Consider the following 6,000-nt stretch of genomic DNA (forward strand, 5'->3'; position numbering starts at 1 on the left):
GCTTGGTCATTGGGTTCCTTTCATTATCTTACCCAAAAATATTAGAGGAACTACTTATTGTATGTATTTTGTATTTAAGAAGATCCTTTATAATAAATGGTGGTGGGAAAGTCCAAATTCCCATGTACAATAATTTCCTCTACTTGAAAGAATTTTACAATACATATATCAATCGATAGACCAGATTAAGTTGAACAAAATAACGTGCTGAAGGGTAAATTCTTATGCACCGAGCTATTTTTAAGACTAAATTAATTGTTATGGCACTAAAAAAACGTTGTTCCTTGTCAATAACAAATGTACAGCTTTTATTCTTCTTCAACAGGTTATTTACTTATTTATTTATGTGCTGTAACGTAGTAGCGTGGATCTATTAATGTTTGTCTTCTAACGGTCTAAAGAAGACACTCACACTCTCTTCTTCTAATGGTCTAAATTAGACACACACTGTCTTCATGTAATGGTCTAAAAGAGACATATATTTTATTGTTCTAATGATCTAAAGCACACACTGACTTCTTCTAATGGTCTAAAGGAGACAAACACGGTCTTCTTCTAATGGTCTAATAGAGACACACACTGTCTTCTTCAAATGATCTAAAGAAGACACACAATGTCTTTTAATCAACCAACGGATACACACACTGTCTTCTTCTAATGGTGTAAAGGAGACACACACACTGTCTTTAATTCACAAAACGATACACACAGTGTCTACTTCCAATGGTCTAAAGAAGATACACACTCCTAACAATGACGCACTTACTACTCGTTAGATTGTCTAATCCTGTGCCTAATTCAATGTCTCAACACAGATCCAGCTGTGAGGACTGATGTTTATTAGTTCACTGATTTTCCCAGTACTTGCGGCGTTTGTGGAACCTACAATATCGTGCAATTGATTCTAATATTCCAAATCTAATTCCTTCACAAAAACATTTTGGTATTCACATTTATTACGACCAATATTGTTATAAAGGGATACTATTTTTCACCTGTCGTGTAGCAAACTTAGGTTCGATCCCGGTGAGAGCTTCCATGACGTACAGTGGGTCACAAAAATTCTTGAGGTACAAAACCCGTTAGTTAGGCAACCCAACTAACTCCTCCTCCAAGATCAAATACGCCTGGTATAGCAGCTAGAATAGCAACATGAAGTTACCCTCACCTGTTAGAAGAACAAATGCAGTTTTGTGCAGGAGTGAGGCAAAACGCTGACTTACGAAATGACAAAAGGGAGTCTTTGCATACTTGTACTCACAGTACACAACACAGTACCAGAAAAATATGTGGACACCACAGGCGCCGATGAGAATTAAATAATCCTATAATTAACTCAAATGAGGGATTATATAAACATATTAACTTCCTTCAAATGACTATACATATATGCGTATCAAATAATATACTTATAGGTTATGCGGTATATGTATTAGTTTATTTTTATAAGGTAAACACAAAACATTCAGTTGAGTTTTCAAACTATCAACAGTATTCCTACCTACATATCAATTAAAGTATGAATTGATCATTCAGGGGAAGAACCCAGCCCTTAACAAAAATTTTGGGGGTCTAACAGGGCCTGAGCTCCTAGGTACCAGCGCCACTGATTGATACGTAAAGTTTCTTCGAAAGAACAACTTGTCTGATTTCATTATTCGTTAAATGACTTTTAAAAATGCTAAATATTGTTATACAGTAATTTATTTGTAAATATTTAAAATACAAAATTCGATAACACTTAAGCGAGCTAGAGAACTTATCCGTACTAAGCGTATTTCCCCTTAGGTTGCAAATATAACTGAGGGTTCGTGATTTGTTCAATATTTGTGGAAATTTACACATTGAGACACAAGGAGAAAAGAGGAGAATATAGTGACAATAAACAACAATTTAAAAATGCATGAAATTAAAGGTAAATATCAAACATAGAACCATTAACAGAATTAACTCTGTAACTCGTTTTCTCCATTCATTTTCCTTCCTTTATTTTCAAGATTGAATCATCACTGAATTTCTTAACTGGAGATTATCTTTCGTTTAACAGCATCCAACTGGAGCTCAGCCTTGTAAAGGAAAGATTTTAAAAAGTGTAAACGGTGAAGGCGAGAATCGAACACGAATTCTCGGATTGTGAAACTACAACGCTAACCATTCATCTGAAGCGTTTTCCTGCGGCTCTCCTAAATAAAGAGCCTTTTCTGCTCGCTTAAAACAGTAGCTTGTTAATAGTCAGATTGATTGGAAAAACATAGGGATATGTAATTGAGGATTCAGAGAGCATTATATTACTCTATTCACTAAATTATCAACATTATGGATTTTTTAAAAACAAAATACAGAACTCCTTTATTTTGAAATAAACACGGCGCGTGTATTATACTCGTAAACAAACTAAAGACGAATCAATTGTTTCGTAGTAATCGTGGTTCATGCTCAGGGCGTTCGACCAGTAATGTGAAGGTAGTCGAATTGAATCGGATCCAAGAAAGACCAGTACTCTTTTTTTTACTTTAGAACGTTTAGTGGCGATTGGTAGCCGAAGACACAATTTTTATCTTCAGATATTTGAATACTCGGATGTTTCAATACTTGAACTATCAAATCTTCAGGAATAAGTATAATAATAAGCTAATAAAGAATATTATTGTCTCATAGAAGATTAAATCACGAAATATCAAAAGTGCTAATAACAGTATTTCAGAAGTGATTAAAAGACATGATGAGTTGCAGCGAAGTTTTATGTAGGGACAATGCGCAAAAAATAAACGAGTACGTGAGTAGTAGAAAAATGAGAGTTTTGCGCCACTGAGCTTACACCCATTTCGTCAGTCCCGACTGATACAGAGAACGGCTTTTCCAATGCCACCTGATACGCGATGTCAGACGACCCAGGTACGAGTCGAGAAATGGAGTCCTCTGTTATAGGGCTGTATTCGTTTCCTTTTACGACTTTTTAGGGGTGTACTCGTTTCCTTTTATGAACTCTTTTCAGGGGTGTGTTCGTTCTCTTTTATGAGGACTTTTTTCAACCCTTATATAACTTAGTAGAGAATACATAAAGCCCTACGTCCATGACCCGCGTACGATCCAGCTTTGGAAAACTGAACATCCCGCCCCAGAACTGGTTCTCTTTTATGACCACTCTTTTTCAACCCCTATTTTAACATAGCAGAAATTACATAAAAATATGAACACATAGCAGAGAATAATAGGGGTGTGGTCAACTCCAAAATTTTTCATGGAAACGTATCAATTTCGATTTCTTTAGAAGTAATATTGAAAAAGAAATAACTATTACGGGAAACTAGTAGAGAAGAGAAAACAGGCAAAATTACGGTGGCTACAAAATCCGAATGAAATAACTACACAAAATTTCGCAGATATCAGGCGGGAAACTTCCAAAACTTTTAGAACAAAGAAACGGGATTTTTTGAAAGCTAAAATTAAGGAACTTGAAGATAATAGTAAAAATAAAAATATTCGGGACATGTATAAGGGGATCAGCGAATTTAAGAAAGGCTATCAACCTCGTGCTTATATATTAAAGAAATCTGACGGAACAGTTCTCACTGATACGGATAGCCTCCTAAATAGATGGAAAGATTTCTTTGACGATTTGCTGAACACGCAGCCAAAAACTAATGTGCGTGGAAAAAAGGAGATACACACCGCAGAACCGTATATTCCAGAACCCAATCGAATAGAAGTGGAAGCCGCTATAAAGAAATTAAAGAAACACAAATCTCCGGGTGTAGATGAAATTCCGGCTGAGTTAATTTTAGCTGGAGGCGAAAAATTGTGGAACAAGATACACAAACTCATTCTCCTTATCTGGAACAAGGAAGAATTGCCACAAGAGTGGAAAGAGTCAATCATTGTTCCAATTCACAAGAAAGGCGACAAAACTGACTGTAATAATTATCGAGGCATTTCTCTTCTGTCAACATCCTATAAAATCCTTTCAAATATTCTGTTAGCAAGATTGATCCCATACGCAGATGAAATTATTGGAGATTATCAGTGCGGATTTAGACGAAATCGATCAACTATCGACCAAATATTTACCATTCGCCAAATACTCGAAAAGAAGTGGGAATACAATACCCCGGTACATCAACTATTTATTGATTTTAGAAAGGCTTACGACTCGGTTAGGAGAGAAACATTATACAACGTTCTTACAGAGCTTGGAATACCGAGAAAGCTAATTAGATTAATCAAGATATGTTTAAGTGAATCCCAAAGTAAAGTGCGGGTAGGAAAATTTTTGTCCACGAGCTTCCACGTCGAAAATGGCCTGAAACAAGGAGATGCGTTGTCGCCATTATTATTTAACTTTGTGCTGGAATACGCCATAAGGAAAATCAAAGATAGCAACCAGGGCCTAGAGTTGAACGGCATTCACCAGGTTATGGCATATGCTGATGATGTAAATTTAATAGGGGATGATAGGAGAACAGTAGAAATAAATGCAGAGATATTATTAAACGCTTGCAGGGACATGGGTTTAGAAGTAAATGCAGAGAAAACTAAATACATGGAAGTGCGTCGGAACCGTAATACGGCAAATTGTGGAGGCGTTAAAATATTAAATAATACTTTTGATAAAGTGGATACTTTCAAATATTTAGGATCAATATTAACAGACGAAAATCATATTCACGAAGAAATTAAATGTCGACTAAAAGCAGGGAATTCGTGTTACTATTCGGTTCAAAATCTCTTGTCGTCGCGAATTCTGTCGAGGAATTTGAAGCTTAAAATATATAAAACGATAATCATGCCTGTTGTTTTGTATGGTTGCGAAACATGGTCGCTTACTCTGAGGGAAGAACATAAACTGAAAGTATTTGAGAACAGGATCCTGAGAAGAATATTCGGACCCAAGAGGAACGAGAATGGGGAATGGCGGAAGCTTCATAACGAGGAACTACATAGTTTATACGGTTTACCCAACATTGTTAGGGTCGTCAAGTCTAGGAGGCTTAGGTGGGCAGGTCATGTAGCTAGAATGGAAGAAAGTAGAAACGCTTTCAAAGTCTTGAATGGTAGACCCATAGGAAAACGACCATTAGGAAGACCTAGGCGCAGATGGGAGGATAATATTAAGATGGATCTCGCAGAGATAGGAATACAAAGTAGAAACTGGATCCAATTAGCTAAGGATAGAAGTCAGTGGAGAGCTTTTGTGAACGCGGCATTGAACCTCCGGGTTCCATAGGCCATGGAGTTAGTTAGTTAGTTAATTACGGGAAACACTTCGTTAAATTCTACGGTTTGGGATCTACGTCTGTTATTTGTTGAATTGCTACTCTTAGACCACTCGGTACATGCATTTTTCTCTGTTCGTAGTGCACGTAGACACTTTAAACAAAAACATTAATGACTAAACCGTATATGAAGAATAAAATGGTGATACTTAAATATCCAGTGGCGTAGCGGAAATACACCAACGGGGTCAACTCCAAAATGTTAAATGCAAACTGGTATCAATTTCCACTTCTTTGGAAGTATTACTGAAAAAGAAACAAATTTTACGAGAAACACTTGTGGTCATATCAACGATTTGGGATCTACTTATCATATTTGTTGTTGAATTGCCACTATCGAATCACCCATCTCATTCAATTTCTCTGCTCGTAGTGCACGCAGACACTTTAAACAAAAAAAAAACTGAATGACAAAATCTTATGTGAAGAATCAAATGGTGTTGCTTCTATATCCAGTGGCATAGGGGTAATACCTCTACGGGGGAATGTAAAGTTGTATCAATTTCAATTTCTTTGGAAATACTATTGAAAAAGAAACAACTTCTACATAAACGCTTTTCGTTAAATTCCACAGTTTGGCATAGTCTATTATTTTTTGTGGAATTTTTACTATCTGACCATATGTCTGAGGCAATTTCCTCGGCTCTTGGTGCACGTAGACATTTTAAACAATGGACCGTATGTGAAGAATGACATGGTAATGCTTTCATATTCAGTGGCCTAGCGG

This window comes from Thermobia domestica, chromosome 5 (assembly GCF_964235325.1).
Source record: "Thermobia domestica chromosome 5, izTheDome1.hap1.1, whole genome shotgun sequence".
Classification (NCBI taxonomy): domain Eukaryota; kingdom Metazoa; phylum Arthropoda; class Insecta; order Zygentoma; family Lepismatidae; genus Thermobia; species Thermobia domestica.